Here is a 20,378-nt window from a genome sequence, read left to right on the forward strand (position 1 = left end):
CTCATGATGGACTGACTCGCACCCGTGTCCAGTTCCATGGATACTGGAATTCCATCCAGTTCGACTTTCAACATGATCGGTGGACATTTCGTGGTGAAGGTGTGTACCCCGTACACTTCTGCCTCCTTGGTTCGAATCTCTAGTTCAATGTGATCCGCCATGGATCGATCTTCCTCTACAACGTGGTGGTTTGCAGGGTTTGCAGCTGGTCTGCACATTCGCTGGAGGTGTCCCATTGTTCCACAGCCTTTGCACGCATAGTATTTGAAGTGGCATTGATGGGCTCGATGATCACCTCCGCAGCACCAACATGGTGTTAACTGCCTCACATTAACGTTTGATGGCGGACTCTGGGTCATCTGAGATCATGCAGCTGCAGGTGTGTACATTCTGCCATATGTTTTCCTGCCTGAAAATGACATTACTTTATATACAGTACTTGCCGAAACCTCTTTACGTTGCGAAATTTGTTTGGTGTTATCGCTGGTGGACATAAATGCCTGGGCTATCATTATGGCTTTGCTCAGGTTCAGTATTTCTACAGTCAATAGTTTGCGAAGGATTACCTCATGGCCAATGCCAAGCACAAAAAAGTCTCTAAGCATTTGCTCCAGGAATCCATCGAATTCGCAATGTCCTGCAAGGCGCCTTAGTTCGACGACGTAGCTCGCCACTTCCTGGCCTTCAGACCGTTGACATGTATAAAACCGATACCTTGCCATCTGAACGTCTCCTTCGGATTTAGGTGCTCCCGGACCAGCGTACATAGTTCTTCATACGATTTTGTTGTTGGTTTCACCGGAGCGAGAAAATTCTTCATGAAACCATAGGTTGTTGCCCCGCAGACGGTGAGGAGGATCGCCCTTCGTTTGGCAGCATTCTCATCCCCTTCCAGCTTGTTGGCCACGAAGTATTGGTCGAGTCGCTCCATGAAGGCCTCCCAATCGTCCCATTCTGAGAATGTCCCCAGGATACTGACAGTTTGCTGCATTTTCGCATGATGGCTTTTTATCTCGTCGCCAGTTGTGATGTTCATGACAGAGTGATGTAACTGAGTACTGTAGACGTGAGTGTGACCTTAGTTCCTTTATTCTACTCCAGAGTGCTTGTATAGCATGGGAGGCCTGCTTATATACAGTGTCCCAAGGGGTGCTGGGATCCCTTGGGACTTCAACAGGTACACCCTCAGGTGGCGGTACAATACTGGTTACATAGGGTTGCATACATAACAAAAGCTTGTTGTTTAAAACCACTCAGGCTAGAGTCATGTGGAGGTTATTGTTGCAAACCTAATGACCCTTTGTTGTGACCGTAACCAGGGACAATACACTTACAAGTAGTTTTTGAGAAAATTATGGTCCAGTTAGGATTTTAGATTAAACATCTATCCATTGTGAAGTTAAAAAAGTGTTTAATATAAACCAGCATTTAACCATTTTTATGTAAAATGTGAAGATTCTCTAGGGGAGCATGCCCCTGAGCTTACCTTCCTCCTCAAGGAATGTGTGATCCCGTGGCCATGGGTAGGAGCATTTGGAAGTACTGTGTACAATTTTAAAGTTGCCACCTACATCATTTTCTCAATAACGCTGAACCACCTTGAAATCATGTTGACCTAAATCAAATGCAGCTTCTCTCAATAGCAATACAATCTGCTCAAATTTGTAAAGATAATTCACATATTCACAGTGTGTTTTAAAGTTGATTTAACAAACACTGGTACACCACCTGTATCTGCAGATGTTACATGAAAGTAAATAAATGAAACTGCCTTAGTAAAACTGGTACATTAGCTTTTCACTATTAACAAGAGACAGAGCTCCACAACCTGATTGTATGAGTCCAGTAACATACGTCCTCTCATAATTCATCAGAAAACACTGAGTTGAAACAGTACTCAGATGTGTGAGAAACTGTACGTTATACCAACGTGGGCCACCGAAACATGAATATCTACCAAAGACCTTTGGCATCTCATTGCTGCACTTGTATTGTCATTCAATGTATTTTTAATCTCTCATCTTCAGCAGTAGTGTGTAGATTAAATTTAGCAAGATTTTGTCTCAGTACTTATCTTAACCTCAGATAATGAAGCTAGACAGAAAATTAAGATGGCAAGGCAGCCGATGAGTTGCAGCTGTGGCACGTGGGAGTTGGTCGACACCAGCGTGATTCACAGCGACCACATCTGCAGTATATGTTGGCAGCTCGAGGAACTTCAGCTCAGAGTTGATGAGCTGGAGTCCGAGCTTCAAACACTACAATATATCAGGGAGGGGGAGAGTTACCTGGACGCTGTGTTCCAGGAGGCAATCATACCCCTTAGCTTAAATAATTCAAATTTGGTCCGTGGTCAGGGACAGTAGGGTGTGACTACAAGTGAGGAAGGTATGGGGATCCAGAAGGTAACATTGGAGGAGCCTCAGCCCTTGCACTTATCCAACAGGTACGATGTTCTCGCTCCCTGTGTGGACGAGAGCAGATACTGCAGGCAGGATGAGCAAACTGACCACAACACTGTGGTACAGGGGGCCATTCAAATTGGGGGAGTAAAAGGAAATGCAGTAGTGGTAGGGGATAATATAGTAAGGGGGATAGATACTGTTCTCTGCAGCTGAGAGCGTGAGTCCCGAAGGCTGTGTTGCCTGGCCGGTGTCAGGGTTAAGGACATCTCCTCTGAGCTGGAAAGGAACTTGGAGTGCGAGGGGAAAGATCCAGTTGTCGTGGTCCACGTAGGTACCAACGACAATGGGTTTCGATTCACGGACTGGCACCAGTACTGAGGAAAGAGGGAGCTGTTCTGTTGGGATGGGCTTCACTTGAACCATGCTGGGACCAGTGTCCTGGTGAATCGAATAACTAGGGTTGTAGATCGGGCTTTAAGCTAAACAGTGGTCGGGGAGGGTTCAGGTGAGGGGAAATTTTAAGAGTCAAAGAAAAAGGAGAAGGCAATCGTGCAGGGTAGCGATAGGGGTAATGATAACCAGCGTGTGACAGGAAGAGACAGAGTATATAAAGATAAGAGTGCATCAGAAAGTAGAGTCAGAGTCGGGAAAAATGGTAAAATGACAAAATTAAAAGCTCTTTATCCCAATGCATGCAGCATTCATAACAAGATAGACGAGTTGACGACACAAATAGAAATAAATGGGTATGATCTGATAGCCATTACAGAGACATGGTTGCAAGGTGATCAAGGCTTAGAACTGAATATTCAGGGTTATTTGAAATTTCGGAAGGATAGGCAGATAGGAAAAGGAGGTGGGGTAGCTCTGTTATTAAAGGATGAGGACAGTGCAGTAGTCAGAAATGATATTGGCTCAGAAGATCAGGATGTAGAATCAGTTTGGGTGGAGATATGTAAGAATAAGGAAAATAAATCATTGGTGGGAGTAGTCCATAGGCCCCCTAACAGTAGCTACACTGTACGACAGAGTGTGAATCACGGAGGCTTGTAAGAAAGGTATGGCTGTAATTGTAGTGTATAGTGAAAGAGTCAGACTGAACACTGTGAGCTCAAAGTAAAGTGTGACCGTAGTCTTTTATTGCCGGTCTCCAGAGTGCCTCTCCAACCTGTGAAGCCTCCTTAAATACCTTTGCTCCCAAGGGATTATGGGATCCCTTGGGACTCCGGGGATGAGCCCTCTGATGGCTATACAGAGTCAATACAAGTATACATATATAACAACACTCCCCCACAAAGTCAATAGTGTAACTATTTACAATGTAAGTCAATCTGGGGCCCTTCTTGCCCTGGTTGTTGTCTCGGTGTGAAAGCTGGTGTTGTTGAATCATTTGTTGGGCCCTCGCTGGGCTGCTGTGCAGCTGGCCTTGCTGGGCTGCCTGGTGTGTTGGGCCCTGCTGGGCTGCTGTGGATGATGGGTTCTGCTTTGTGGTCAACCGTGGTGCCGGTTGCCACTGGTGTGTATGTTGGGGGATCAAAAAAGGTAGGGTCCAAGGTGGGTTGCAGAGGATAGTCCATGAATCTGATTTGGTCCAAGTGTTTCTGGTGAATGAGTCCATTTCAAAGTTTGACCCGAAACACCCTGCTCCCCTCTTTGGCCATGAAAGTGCCGGGAAGCCACTTGGGACCTTGTCCACAATTGAATACAAATACAGGATCATTGATTTCAATCTCGTGTGACACATTTGCGCTGTCATGGTATGCACTTTGTTGAAGCCGCCTGCTCTCTACCTGTTCATGTAGATCAGGGTGAACTAATGAGAGCCTTGTCTTAAGTGCTCTTTTCATGAGCAGTTCAGCAGGTGGGATCCCAGTGGATGAGTGGGGCCTCGTGAAGTAGCTAAGCAGGACTTGGGATAGGCGAGTCTGCAGTGAGCCTCTTCCAGCTTTGCTTGATGGTTTGCACTGCTCTCTCTGCCTGGCCATTGGACGCTGGTTTAAACGGGACAGGTGTGACATGTTTGATCCTGTTACGGGTCATGAATTCTTTGAACTCAGCACTGGTAAAACATGGCCCATTGTCACTCACCGGGACATCGGGTAGGCCGTGTGTAGCAAACATGGCCCGCAGACTTTCAGTAGTGGCAGCGGACGTGATAGCCGACATTATCTCACATTCAATCTACTTGGAGTACGCATTTACAACCACAAGGAATATTTTACCCAAAAACGGGCCTGCATAGTTGACGTGTACCCTAGACCACGGTTTGGAGGGCCAAGACCATAAACTTAGCGGCGCCTCCCTGGGTGCATTGCTTACCTGTGAGCATGTACTACATCTGTGAACGCATCGATACCGGGCCACCACACGTGGGATCTGGCTATCGCTTTCATCATTACTATTGTGTTGCTAACACAGATGAGACTGCACACACGGAGGTTAAAGTAACGGTGACCTCAGTCTTTATTAAGACACTCCAGAGTGAGGAACAGGCCTTAGGGGCTGGCTTATATACCCAAGCGATGCTGGGATCCCTTGGGACTTCAGAGGATGCACTCCCTGGTGGCGGAACATGGGAGTGCATGCTTTACAGATACACAACATCGGTGCCCCGCCAAAGTCAAGGTGAAAACTATTTACAAGGTGAGGCGGTCGGGAGCCTTTCTTTCCCTAGTGGACCGCCTTGGGACAAATGTCTGTTCTGGTGTGTTGGCTGTGCCCTCGCTGGGCTGGCATGTTGTTGGCCCTGCAGGGCTGCTGGGTGAGCCTGGCCTTGCTGGGCTGTTGGGTGTGATGGGTTCAATTTCCTGGTCCTGGGTGGTGTCGTTGATCCTTTGGGTGTGTGTTGTGGGCTCAAAAAAGGTGGTGTCTGCTGTGTGTTGTTCAGGGCAGTCTGTGAACCGCAGCCTCGTTTGGTCCAGGTACTTTCTGCAAATTTGTCCATTGTCTAGTTTGATTACAAACACCCTACTCCCTTCTTTAGGTATCACCGTGCCCGCGATCCACTTGAGACTATGTCCATCGTTTAACACATACACAGGGTCATTCAGATCAATTTCCCGTGACCCAGTGGCGCGACCATCGTTTACATTTTGTTGCTGCCGCCTGCTCTCTACCTGATCATGCAGATTGGGGTGAACCAGCTAGAGTCTGGTTTTAAGTGTCCTTTTCATGAGTAGCTCAGCCGCGGGTACCCCTGTGAGCGAGTGGGGTCTCGTGTGGTAGCTGAGTGGTAGTACTCGGGACAGGCGGGTTTTGAATGAGCCTTCTGTGACTCGTTTAAGGCTCTGTTTGATTGTTTGTACTGCCTGCTCTGCCTGCCCATTGGAGGCTGGTTTAAACGGGGCCGAGGTGACATGTTTGATCCCATTGTGGGTCATGAATTCTTTAAATTCGGCACTGGTGAAACATGGCCCGTTGTCACTGACCAGTATGTCAGGCAGGCCGTGGGTGGCAAACATAGCCCTCAGGAACGACCGCAGCTCCATGACGTTCTGTGGCCTGGGCGCGTTCTTGATAGCCTCTGTCTTGTCATCTATGGGCCGAATGCCATCCGCCACGATCTTTCTCCCCAAAACCTCGACTTCTGTTGCCATGAAGATACATTTCGACCTCTTCAGCTGCAGCCCTACGCGATCCAGTTGCTGGAGGACCTCCTCCAGGTTTTGTAGGTGCTCGACGGTGTCCCGACCCGTGACCAATATGTCGTCCTGAAAAACCACCGTGCGTAGTACCGACTTGAGTAGGCTCTCCATGTTCCTCTGGAAGATCGCTGCAGCCGACCGAATTCAAAATGGGCATCTGTTATAGATGAACAGACCCTTGTGCGTGTTGATGCAGGTGAGACCCTTCAAAGACTCCTCCAGCTCCTGTGTCATGTAGGCCAAAGTCAGGTCGAGCTTGGTGAACGTCTTGCCTCCTGCCAGCATCGCAAATAGGTCATCTGCCTTAGGTAGCGGGTATTGGTCCTGTAGCGAGAAATTATTAATAGTTACTTTATAATCGCTGCAAATCCTGGCCGTGCCGTCACTTTTGAGTACTGGAACAATTGGGCTGGCCCTCTTGCTGAATTCCACTGGGGAGATGATGCCCTCACGTTGAAGCCTGTCCAACACGATTTCCACTCTCTCCCTCATCATGTGAGGTACCGCTCGCGCCTTGTGGTGAATGGGTCGTGCCTCTGGGACCAAGTGGATCTGCACCTTCGCCCCGGAAAAGTTTCCAATGCCTGGCTCAAAAAGGGAAGGAAATTTGTTAAGAACCTGGGTACATGAGGCCTCATCGACATGTGATAGCGCTGGGATGTCATCCCAGTTCCAGTGGATTTTGCCCAGCCAGCTCCTTCCAAGCAGTGTGGGGCCATCGCCGGGGACAATCCAGAGTGGCAGTTCGTGAACCGTGCCCTCTTAGGTGACCTTGACCATGGCGCTGCCCAGGACAATGATGAGCTCTTTGGTATACGTTCTCAGTTTCGTGTGGATGGGGCTCAGGGCTGGTCTGAGTGCCTTGTTGCACCACAGTCTCTCAAACATCTTGTTACTCCTGATGGAGTGCCTAGCGCCAGTGTCCAATTCCAAGGCTACGGGTAAGCCATTCAATTTTACATTTAGCATTGTAGGTGGACATTTCGTCGAAAATGTGTGCACCCTGTGTACTTCAGCATCTGCCTCCTCTTTCTGAGGCTCGAAATTGCTTTGATCCACCATGGACCCATCTTCCTCTGCCATGTGGTGGTTAGCAGGTTTTGCAGAGCTTGCAGCTCGTCTACAAGCTCGTTGGAGGTGCCCCATTGTTCCACAGCTCTTGCAAACATACCCTTTGAAGCGGCATGAATAGGCTGAATGGAAGCCTCCACAACACCAACAAGGTGCGAATTGCCTTGCATTCATCCTTTGTTACAGATTCTGAGTCATCTGGGTCACCTGAGGCCTGCTGGCAGTTGCAGACTCGTTGTTTCTGCTCTTTACATTTCTGTTAGCAAACACAGTTCCAGTCAATTTATGAACATTGCTAGCACTTGTGTGCTGAGAGATTTGTTTGGTGTTATCACTGGTGGACATAAACGCCTGTGCTATTGCAATGGCCTTACTGAGGGTCGGTGTTTTCGTAAGATGGTCTCGTGGCCAATGCCCAGTACAAAAAAGTCTCTGAGCATCTGCTCCAGGTAGCCATCAAATTTACATTGTCCTGCAAGTCGCCTTAGCTCGGCGACGTAGCTCGCCACTTCCTGACCTTCAGATCACTGGCATGTGTAGAACCGATACCTCGCCATCAGCACACTCTCCGTCGGGTTAAGATGCTCCTGAACCAGTGTACACAGCTCCTCATATGACTTATCTGTGAGTTTCACCGGAGCCAGAAGATTCTTCATGAGGCTGTAGGTCGGTGCTCCGCAGACCGTGAGGAGGACCGCTCTCCTTTTTGAAGAGCTTCCTTCTCCGTCCAGCTCGTTGGCTACAAAGTACTGGTCTAGCCATTTGACATAGGCTTCCCAGTCCTCACCCTCCGAGAACTTCTCCAGGATGCCCACAGTTTGCTGCATCTTTGCGTTGGATTCGTATACTCGTCGCCAGTTATTGTGTTCCAAACACAGATGAGACTGCACACAGGGAGGTTAAAGTAACCGTGACCTCAGTCGTTATTAAGACACTCTAGAGTGAGGAACAGGCCTTGGGGCCGGCTTATATACAGTGCTCTCAAGGGATGCTGGGATCCCTTGGGACTTCAGGGGATGCGCTCCCTGGTGGTGGAACATGGGAGTGCATGCTTTATAGATAAACAACAATTACGATGCCTGGGTGGGTACTGTGGAGGTCATTGATGAAGGTGTCTCTGCTCTTCTTGGGGACCACTACTCGATTGCCCCACAGAAGGCAGTCTGCCTGTATAGACATTTCATTTTGCACCGTTGGAACGGTTTTATTTCATCGTGCATTTCCACTGGGACACTGGACCAGCTCCCGTGAAGCACACAGCTTTTTTACTAGAGATAATAAGGGGTCCTGGCTTGTCCAGGTTTTGATCTGCCGCGCAGTGGTGGGTGATTGCTCACTCTCAAATGCTTCCATAACCATGGCTAGATCTGCAGGCTGGCCATTTTCACCCCCGTGGTGGGCAATTGCAGCCTACTGAGAGCATCAGCGCAGTTTTCTGTGCCTGGCCTGTGGCGGATGGCATAGTTGTATGCGGACAACATCAGTACCCATCTCTGGATGCAGGCCGATGCGTTGGTATTGATCCCTTTACTCTCGGAGAACAGGGATATAAGTGGCTTATGGTCAGTTTCCAATTCGAATTTTAGCCCAAGCAGGTATTGATGCATTTTCTTTACCCCATAGACACACGTTAACGCTTCTTTTTCAATCATGCTGTAGGCTCGCTCAGCCTTAGACAGACTCCTGGATGCATAAGCAACCAGTTGCAGTTTTCCGAAATCATTAGCTTGTTGCAATACACACACAACGCCATATGACGACGCATCACATGCTAGTACCAAACGCTTTCATGGATCATACAACACAAGCAATTTGTTTGAGCATAACATTTTTCTCGCTTTTACAAAGGCATTTTCTTGGCTTTTGCCCCAAACCCATTCGTCCCCTTTTCGTAGTAAGACATGTAGTGGTTCTAACAGTGTGCTGAGACCCGGTAAGAAGTTGCCAAAGTAGTTCAGGAGTCCCAGAAACGACCGCAGCTCCGTAATGTTCTGTGGCCTCGGTGCGTTCTCGATTACCTCCGTCTTCGCGTTGGTGGACCTGATGCCGTCCGCCGCAATCCTCCTTCCCAGGAACTCCACTTCAGGTGCTAGGAAAACGCACTTCTAGCGTTTTAACCTGAGCCCCACGCGGTTGAGTCGACTAAGAACCTCCTCCAGATTCTGCAGATGCTCAATGGTGTTCCGACCTATGACCAAGATGTCGTCCTGCAAGTCCACGGTGTGCGGGACCGACTTCAGTAAGCTTTCCATGTTTCTCTGGAATATCGCTGCTGCCGATCGGATTCCAAACGGGCATCTGTTATAAAGAAAAAGACCTTTGTGCATGTTGATGCAGGTGAGGGCCTTCGATGATTCCTCCAGTTCCTGCGTCACATAGGCTTCCGTCAGATCCAGCTTCGTGAACATAGAAAACATAGAAAATAGGTGCAGGAGTAGGCCATTCAGCCCTTCTAGCCTGCACCGCTTACCTCCCGCCAGCGTACCAAAGAGGTTGTCGGCTTTTGGTAGTGGGTATTGGTCCTGCGGGGAGAAACAATTGATAGTTACTTTGTAATTGCCAGAGATTCTGACGGTGTCATCTCCCTTGAGGACTGGGACGATAGGGCTGGCCCACTCATTGAACTCAATCGGGGAAATGATGCCCTCTCTTTGCAGCCGGTCTACCTCGATTACTATCCTTTCTCTCATCATGTACGGTACTGTTCTCACTTTATGATGGATGGCTCGCATCCCCGCAGTTAGGTGGATCTGCACTTTTGCTCCTTGGAATTTCCTGATGCCTGGTTTGAACAGCGAAGGAAATTTGTTTAAGACCTGGGTACATAAAATGTCATCAGCGGGTGATAGTGCTCAGACGTCGTCCCAGTTCCAGCGTATCTTTCCCAGCCAGCTCATGCCGAGCAGCGTGAGACCATCGCCCGGTACCACCCAGCATGGTAGCTTGTGCACAGCGCCATCGTAGGAGACCTCTGTGGCAGCACTGTCGAGTACAGGAATTAGTTATTTTGTGTAAGTTCTTAGTTTCGTGCGAACTGGAGTTAAGACTGGCCTTCAGACCTTGTTGCACCACAACCTTTCGAAAGTGTTTTTGCCCATGATGGACTGGCTCGCGCCCATGTCCAGCTGCATTGACACCGTGAGTCCATTTAGTTCAACATTCAGCATTATCGGGGGACAATTCGTGGTGAATGTGTGCACTCCATGTACCTCTGCCTCCTCTATCTGAGGCTCTGGTTCGTCGTGATCCTCCGGGGACCTGTCGTCCTCTGCAACATGGTGGTTTGCAGGATTAACAGGCTTTGCAGCTCACCTGCACACTCGTTGGCGGTGTCCCATTGTTCCACAGCCCTTGCAAACGTACTCTTTGAATCGGCATGAATGGAAACGATGATCACCCCCGCAGCGCCAACAAGGTATTAATGGCCTTGCATTCATCACCCTTGATGGTTGACTCTGAGACATCTGCAGACATGTAGCTGCAGGTATGTGTGACCTGCCCTGTACGTTACGATTCGAAAACAACATCACTTTGTTCACAGTACTTGTAGCAGCACTTGTGTGCTGAGAGAGTTGCTTCATATTGTCACTGGTGGCAATGAACGCCTGGGCTATCGCTATGGCCTTACTCAAGGTTGGGGTCTCTATAGTCAAAAGTTTGCGAACTATGGTTTTGTGGCCAATGCCAAGTACAAAAAAGTCTCTGAGCATGTGCTCCAAATGTCCTTTAAATTCGCAATGTCCTGCAAGGCGTCTTAGCTCGCCACTTCCTGGCCTTCAGATCTTTTGTAGGTGTAGAACCGGTACTTCGCCATCAGAACACTTTCGTTCGGGTTCAAATGCTCTCGGACCAGTGTGCACAAATCATTGTATGATTTCTCCGTGGTTTTCGCTGGAGTGAGCAGATTCTTCATGAGGCCATACGTTGGTGCCCCACAGACAGTGAGGAGGATTGCCCTTCGTTTGGCAGCGCTCTCTTCCCATCTAGCTCATTGGCCACGAAGTATTGATCGAGTCGCTCTACAAACGTTTCTCAATCATCTCCCTCTGAGAATTTCTTCAGGATGCCCACTGTTCTCTGCACCTTTGGGTTCGCTATCTTTATCTCGTCGCCAATTGTAGTGTATGGAGAAAGAGTCAGACTGAATACTGTGAGCTCAAAGTAAAGTCTGACCGTATTCTTTTATTGCATGTCTCCAGAGTGCCTCTCCAACCTGTGAAGTCTCCTTAAATACCTGTGCTCCCAAGGGATTATGGGATCCCTTGGGAGTCCAGGGGATGAGCCCTCTGGTGGCTGTACAGAGTAAATACAAGTTTACATATATAACAATAATCATGGGAGATTTTAATCTTCACATAGATTGGACAAATCACATTGGCAAAAGTAGACTTGAGGATGAGTTCATAGAGTGTATTTGTGATGGTTTCTTAGAACAATACATTGTGGAACCAACCAGGGAGCAGGCTATTTCAGATCTGGTAACATATAATGAAACAGAATTAATTAAAAGTAAAGGATCCTTTAGAGATGAGCAATGTTTGAGGGTGGGAAACTTGGGTCTCAAACTACTGTCCTGAACTTAAATAAAGGCAATTACAAAGGTATGAAGAAAGATTTGGCTAAAGTAGACTGGGAAAATAGGTTAAAGGGTAAAATGGTAAATAATCAGTGGCAGACATCTCAGGAGATATTTCATAACTCTCAGCAAAGATATATTCCAGTGAGCAAACAAAACTCTAAGAGAAGGATGAACCAGCCGTGCCTAACTCATCATCATCATCATCATAGGCAGTCCCTCGGAATTGAGGAAGACTTGCTTCCACTCCTGAAGTGAGTTCTTATGTGGCTGAATAATCCAATACGAGAGCCACAGACTCTGTCACAGGTGGGACAGATAGTTGTTGAAGGAAGGGGTGGGCGGGACTGGTTTGCCGCACGCTCTTTCCGTTGCCTGCGCTTGATTTCTGCACACTCTCTGCGCTGAGACTCGAAGTGCTCAACGCCCTCCCGGATGCACTTTCTCCACTTAGGGCGGTCTTTGGCCAGGGACTCCCAGGTGTCAGTGGTGATGTTGCACTTCTTCAGGGAGGCTTTGAGGGTGTCCTTGTAATGTTTCTGCTGCCCACTTTTGGCTCGTTTGCTGTGAAGGAGCTCCGCATAGAGTACATGCTTTGGGAGTCTCGTGTCTGGCATGCAAACTATGTGGCATGCCCAGCGAAGCTGATCGAGTGTGGTCAGTGCTTCAGTGCTGGGGATGTTAGCCTGGACGAGGACACTGTTGTTGGTGCGCCTGTCCTCCCAGTGAATTTGTAGGATCTTATGGAGACATCATTGGTGATATATCTCCAGTGACTTGAGGTGTTTTCTGTACAGCGTCCATGCCTCTGAGCCATACAGGAGGGCGGGTATTACTACAGCCCTGTAGCCCATGAGCTTGGTGGTAGATTTGAGGGCCCGGTCTTCGAACACTCTTTTCCTCAGGCGGCCGAAGGCTGCACTGACGCACTGGAGGCGGTGTTGAATATCTGCATTAATGTCTGCTTTTGTTCATAAGAGGCTCCCGACGTATGGGAAATGGTCCACGTTGTCGAGGGCCGTGCCATGGATCTTGATGACTGGGGGGCAGTGCTGTGTGGCGAGGACAGGCTGGTGGAGGACCTTTGTCTTATGGATGTTTAGCGTAAGGCCCATGTTTTCGTATGCCAGATGAGAGAGATGAGGTCATGTATCCATGCCAACAGCGCCTCTCCACCATACTTTAGCGCCTCAGCAGGGATTCCATCCACTCCCGTAGCCTTGTTGTTCTTGAGCTGTTTGATAGCTTTTCCTATCTCGTGCAATGTTGGGGTTTCACTGAGGTGGTGGCGGATCGCATGCTGCAGGATGGAGTCAAGAACATTCGAGTCAAAGGCAGAGTCTCGATTGAGGAGATCTTTGAAGTGCTCCTTCCAGCGGGCCCTGACAGCCTCGGTGTCCTTAATGAGTGTTTCCCCGTTCTTGGCCAGCAGTGGGGTGGAGCCTTGGGAGTTTGGACCATAGGTGGCCTTGACTTCAATGAAGAATCCTCTCATATCGTGGCTGTCGGCCAGTTGCTGTATCTCCTGTGCTTGCTCCATCCACCACCTGTTCTTTAGGTCCCGGGTTTTTTGTTGGACCTCAGCCTTGAGCCACCTGTAATGTTGTTTTGCTGCTCCCGAGTTGGGTTGTTGCTTGAGGTTCAGAAATGCTCTGCGCTTACGATCTCTTAGTTCTTGGATCTCCTGATCATTCTCATCAAACCAGTCCTGGTGATTTCTGGTTGAGTGACCAAGTGTCTCTTCACAGGCATTGGTCATGGAGGCCTAGAGAGCAGACCAAGAGCAATGGGCATTCAGCATCTCAGGGTCATCAAGGCACGTCAGGTTAGCTGTGAGGCGCTGGCTGTATAGGGCTTTCTTAGCTGGGTCTTTAAGTGCCCCGGCATTGACTTTTTTGCGGCACTGCTTCTGCTGTCCCCTCTGCTTTGGGGCTATGTTAATGTCGATGATGGATCGGATTAGACGGTGGTCTGTCCAGCAGTTGTCAGCTCCTGTCATGGCGCGGGTGATGTGCACATCCATTGCATCAAGTGTTGGGGCGTACGCACTGATGACTGTGGTGCATTGGTTCTGGGATAGTCGAAGAGACATGAGGCATTCATTGACCCCACAGAGGGAGTCTTTGAGGCGGTCGACCAGCTAATTTTTGATGGGAAGTAAAGGATGCTATCAAATTGGAAACAAATGCATACAATGTTGTGAAGATTAGTGGTAGGCCAGAGGATTGGGAAATGTTTAGAAACCAGCAAAGGACGACTAAAAAAATAATAAAGCGAGAGAAAATAGATTAAGAGAGTAAACTAGCAAGAAATATAAAAACAGACAGTAAGAACTTCTATAGGTATATAAAAAGAGAGTAGCTAAAGTAAATGTTGGTCCTTCAAGGATGAAACTGAGGAATTAATAATGGGAAGCGGGGAAATGGCAGAAACTTTGAAAAAATATTTTGTATTGGTGTTCACGGTAGAAGACATTAAAAGCATCCCAATAATAATTGATAATCAAGGGGCTACAGAGAGGTGGGAACTTAAACATTCACTATCACTAGCAAAAAAGTACTAGACAAATTAACATGACAAAAGGTAGACAAGTCCCCTGGACCTGACGGCCTGCATCATAGGGTCTTTAAAGAAGTGGCTGCAGAGATAGTTGGTTGCAATCTACCAAAATTCCCTGGCTTCTGGAAAGGTCCCAGCAAATTGGAAAACCGCAAATGTAACGCCCCTATTCAAGAAAGGAGGGAGACAGAAAGCAAGAAACTATAGACCAGTTAGCCTAACATCTGTCATTGAGAAAATGCTGGAGTCCATTATTAAGGATGTAGGAGCAGGACATTTAGAAAACCATAATACAGTCAAGCAGAGTCAGCATGGTTTTATGAAAGGGAAATCATGTTTGAAAAATCTGCTAGAATTCTTTGAGGATGTAATGAGTAGGGTGGATAAAGGGGAACCACTAGATGTAGTTGGATTTCCAGAAGGCATTCGATAAGCTGCCACATAAAAGGTTAATGCACAAGATAAGAACTCACGGGGTCGGGGGTAATATATTAGCATGGATAGAGGATTGGCTAACTAACAGAAAACAGAGAGTCGGGCTAAATGGGTCATTTTCAGGTTGGCGAATTGTAACTAGTGGGGTGCCACAGGGATCAGTGCTGGGGCCTCAACTATTTACAATCTATATTAATGACTTGGATGAAAGAACCGAGAGTAATGTAACCAAATTTGCTGATGATACAAAGATAGGTGGGAAAGCAAGTTGTGAAGATGATACAAATAATCTGCAAAGGGATATAGATAGGTTAAGTGAGTGGACAAAAACTTGGCAGATGAGGTATGTTGGAAAATGTGAGGTTATCCACTTTGTTAGGAAGAGTAAAAAAGCAAATTATTATTTAAATGGAGAGAGACTACAAATGCTGTGGTACAGAGGGATCTGGGGGTCCTTGTACATTATTGATACAACTGTACAGTTCATTGGTGAGACCACACCTGGAGTACTGTGTACAATTTTGGTCTCCTTATTTAAGAAGGGATATACTTGCCTTGGAGGCAGTTCAGAGAAGGTTCACGAGGTTGATTCCTGAGACGAAGGGGTTGTTTTATGAAGAAAGGTTGAGCAGGTTGGCCCTATACGCATTGGAGTTTAGCAGAATGAAAGATGAGCTTATTGAAACGTATAAGATAATGAGATGGCTCGACAGGGTAGATGCAGAGATGATATTTCCCCTCATGGGGGAATCTAGAACTAGGGGTCATAGTTTCAGAATAAGGGGTCACCCATTTAAAATGGAATTGAGGAGGAATTTCTTCTCCCAGAGGGTTGTAAATCTTTGGAATTATCTGCCCCAGAGAGCTGTGGAGGCTGGGTCATTGAATATATTTAAGATGGAGATAGACAGATTTTTGAATGATAAGGGAGCTAAGGGTTATGAGGAGCAGGCAGGGAAGTGGAGTTGAGGCCAAGATCAGATCAGCTATGATCTTATTGAAAGGCGGAGCAGGGTCGAGGGGCCAAATGGCCTACACCTGCTCCACCTTTCTTATGTTCTTCTGTCCTTATATACAGCTTGTACCAACCAGATCACCTCTGGGAATTAACTGCAAATCCAGCCCAAATGAACAGAATGAAAATTTTCTGGCTCTGCAGGCTGGAAGAACCCTGAGTTAAATGGGTTGGGTCGTCTCAACTCAGTTCCACAATGCAAAACTGTTCACAATTTGTCACAAGTTTGAACAAGTTCTCACTGGTGCAGGTTGGGTGTTCCTCTGAGGTCGAAACAGTGTATCTGAGCTTCCTATACCCGATGCTTGATGCTGCACAAGTTGTTCCAACTGCTAAAGTGTTCCACTCTCCAGCACTGATGTAGCTCACTTCACTGGGCCCTCCAACTTGTAAAATAGATACTAAATATACTTCACCAATGCTCCAATTTTGAATGCAGGCAAGCTGAGGTGACAGTTGCTACAGTTCTCACCCACATGTGACCTGAGCCCATTTCCCAAGTGGTGAGTTTCTAAAAAATTGTTCCAGGATGTGGGAGTCGCTGGCAAGGCCAGAATTTATTGCCCATCCCTATTTGCCCTTGAGAAGGTGGTGGAGAGCCGTCTTCTTGAATCGCTGCAGTCCTTGTGGTGAAGGTACTGCTATTGTGCAGTTAGGGAGGGAGTTCCAGGATTTTGACCCAGCGATGATGACAGAACGGTGATATATTTCCAAGTCAGGATGGTGTGTGACTTGGAGGGAAACTTGAAGGTGATGGGTTAATACTGTTATGTCTTGAATAAAGAGTCAGACTTGATACTGCAAGCCCAAAGTAAGGTGTGACCCTAGTCCTTTATTACAGATCTCAGAGTGCCTCTCTAGTCTGTGAGGCCTCCTTATACAGGTGCTCCCAAGGGATTGTGGGATCCCTTGGGACTCCAGGGGATAAGTCCTCTGGTGGTTAGACATGGTATTTACAGGTTTACATACATAACAGATACAATAAGGAATGGTTTCCCTTTTAGATTTTTAAATTAATAACCAGGGGGCGCATTTTCGGGTCTTCTGCGCCCCATTTTTCGCCCTGGAGCAGCAGCAATGGCAACGGTGAGGTCTTCTGGACAAGCGGTCAGCCTCCAGTGTCCCGCAGGGATCCTTGGGTGTGATTTTGCGGTGGTGCGGAGCAGCATTGCCCGAATGAGCTGCGCCGGTGTGCATCTGGTGAGAGAACAGAGTTGTTGGCAGGTGCTGAAGACAATATTTAATAGGATGAAATTGCAGCTCATCCAGGGCTGGATGTCAGGCAAGTAGGCTGACAACACAGAGCAGTGGATGGGTCAAGAGCGATGGTGGTAAGGTAGCGCCGGATGTCATCAACGTAGATGTGGAACCTGATGTTGTGTCTTCGGATGTCATCGAGCGGCAGCATGTAGATGATTTTCTTCAGTTGTACATTTACCTCATTTTCTTCAGGGTGGAACCTGCATGTTTGTGCTTATAAAGGACACACCTTCTTCATGATTAGAGAATAAGAGGAATCAACCCTTATTTGGAAGAGGATCTTCTCCTGACTCTCAGAGCACTATACTGTTAAACACTATCGTAAACTTCTTTTCATCCTCGGGGTTTACTACTTCCCTTCCTGCAGCCTCCAGTAGATGTTCTTTGGATCCTCGCCCTTCTGTTGCTTGGTGTGGAATGCAGTTATAACTGCATCACTTACACCATGCAACCAGTTATCTTCTAATTTCACTAGCACACAAAGTTCTTGATAATTCTGTAATTCAGTGCAACTTGCATCTATCCATATTCAGACCTCAGGGGACACTGTGAGAATTGTAAACCAGGCCTGCTTATCTTTTGATATGGGATCTAAATGATCTGGGTAGACTTTAAGATCACTGAGTGTTCAGGAACAGAGAACCACCAATTTTGTGGGTCAAAATTGCTCCCACAAGGAAAATTTTGGGGTAGGATTTTATTTCACACCTCAAGGGAAGATGACGCTTTGGAGACTAAGGGGGCGAAATTGCCCTGCCCCCCGATTGGGGGTCGTAACCTTCTGGATCTGAGACTTTCTGCACCCACCGCGGAATTGCCCTTCCTGCCCCTGAAAGGAAGCGGAGCGCAATCTCGTGCGCTCCACTTCCTTTGGTGGCGGTAACCGGGGCGCTACTGGGGAGCTGAGGGAAGCGCAACGCAGATGCTCCATGTATAGCTGACGCGCTTCAACATTCCTCCCCTTCAATTAAAGGGGAGGGCCGCTGCTCACTCTGCACAGCCTCTGATGGCTTCCACTGGGCCACCAGGACAGTGTGTGACCAATCCTGCAGCCGGCACCAAAAGCAGAGTGCCGGCTGCACAATGGTGGCCTGGACCACGCTAGGGCCACCATCATTGAGCCGACCCAAGAGTCGGCAGGCAGAAAAAGATGGTGACCCGGGGCGCTAACGCCCTCCCTCTTTTAAAGAGCACCCCGAGAGCAGATGTCAGCTAGCTTCAAAACCCGCGAAACTGGCATTGACATCCGCTCGTGCCAGCCTCGTGGCCTGTGGGGCATTTTCCCCCACGGTGCTTTAAGGGGTCGGAGCGGGGCAGTGATGACGCCATTGCTGGTTGTGCGGTGGCCTGTGGTTCTAACTGCGGGTCCTCTGCAACACCTCTGCAAACTCCCGGGCAATTTCCCGGGAGACGGTAGCCCTTGCCTGGGCGAAAACTCTCCTCTGCCCCGTTAGCACCCGCCCCCCTTACCCGGAGACACTAACGGGGCTATAAAAAAGGGCAATTTAGCTCCCTAAGTCTGTTGGGTAGCCTCCGTCAAACCTCCTGGTGCTAGCTGAGGTGTGTAGCTATTAACGACCAAAACAGACTGTTCCTTTGGAGATTTTCGTTGGTGAACTCTTTAGAAGTTTAAGTTCCCACTATATCCTGTCTGGATGGATGGGAAAGGTTTCTTAATTCATGAAAAACCATAGGGCCGTGAAAATTGCCCTCCCCCCAAAACGGGGTGCACACACTGCATTTTAGCATCCATTCCGCCAAAATGGATGGGGTTGTGTTTGTAGCGAAATTCCATTTTTTCCGGACCAAAATGGAGTGATGTGGTAAAGACTGGTGTTATGAGCTGTTTTCAGTGGAGTGGCGTTTGGACCACGAAATTCTGCTCCTAACTATTGGCGCTAATGATCCAGCAGCTCTCTGGCCTTCTTAAAGGGCAGGTTTTGCAGTTGTGTCTTGACTTGCTTGAGGGGAGATGGCTGCAAGGGAATATTTCAGAAGGGCGAGCCGCTTCAGCGACGCGGAACTGGAAACTCTCATGGACGTAGTGGAGGGAAGGAGGCAGTAACTCTTCCCTTAGGGGATGGAAGACCAACTCGGGCCATCTTTACTAATTCGTGGAGGGATATTGCGGAGGAGGCTTCCGGCACCTCCATTCACCAGCACACCCCCACCCAATGCAGAAAAAGGCTAACGGGCCTTATTCGATTGATGAAAGTGAGTGCATGTTGCCCTAACTCCTCACATTACATCTGCCACACTCTCCTTCACCTTAATTTATTTCTCATCAACAGTACATAGTAGCTGAAGTAGCTGTTGATTGCTAGGCCTGTATGTGTACACACTCATAATGGAGGATCCCTTGCATCTGAGATTGCCAGCTGCATGTAATTGACCCAGACTTGCACTCATTGCCGAGGCCTCTGGAAACTGCGACTTACCAACCCTACGTTGCTTTGCTAACCAACAAGTCACTGGTGGGGGAGAATCCCAAAATGTCCCGCTGATTGACATGGAGGAGAGGGTGCAGTGGCTAGTCGGCACGCACATTGCTCTCCCTGTGGCTGCTGGTTGCTCCGATGGTCAGGGGGACAGCATGGATAAGTGAAGGCCTTTGTGCAATGCCATCGCTCCCTCTGTGCAAGCTGTTTGCTGCATGGTGCTGTTGTAAAGCTACACATTTCCCAGAAGGCACAGAAAGAGGCCTAAAAATTGATCAAATTGATTTAACATAAGCTTTCGGGATGAACTGGACAAAGGGAGAAAAAAAAGCGCCAGCCTGGGGCAGGTGATGACTCACCACCAATTAAGGACAATCTTTGTGGTCAAAACCCAGACTGGATTTATGCATGAAAACAATGGGGTTGTTACATTTTAATGAAACTAACTGAAGAGGCCCTGTACTGATTGGCCAGAGGGGGAAAAACAAATCTCTCTGGAGACTCCAAGTCTGCAAAAAACCAGAACAATAAAGGGACCCCACCAGGACTACATTTTTGGAGAACGAGGTGCTTAAGATGAGGAGTTATCTTTTGCCTTGTAGACTCCGTGTGCAAATTGGGGACACCCAGGTTCATCATCGCAGTCAGTCAAACAAGATCACTACAAACAACGTATCGATCCAAACACATTATCGGAAATCACAGCGCAGCGGGGGATTATTCATAACATGGATATAAATATGCGAGGTACAAGCAGCTCAGAAGTGAGTGTATGGTACAGAAGCGAAGTGAAGTATGGAACGAACACGGAAGGATCAGAACTGAAAAGGAAACAACTGGTCAAGAAACCAACGACCATGAACCTACAATCCACGATTACAGTTACAAACTGGACGGGTGATTGTATGTCTTCAGTCAATTCTCTCAGAAGTCTAGTTCTGTAGTTTTTAGTTAGTTTTTGCTTAATAAAACTGA

This window comes from Pristiophorus japonicus, chromosome 9 (assembly GCF_044704955.1).
Source record: "Pristiophorus japonicus isolate sPriJap1 chromosome 9, sPriJap1.hap1, whole genome shotgun sequence".
Taxonomy (NCBI): domain Eukaryota; kingdom Metazoa; phylum Chordata; class Chondrichthyes; family Pristiophoridae; genus Pristiophorus; species Pristiophorus japonicus.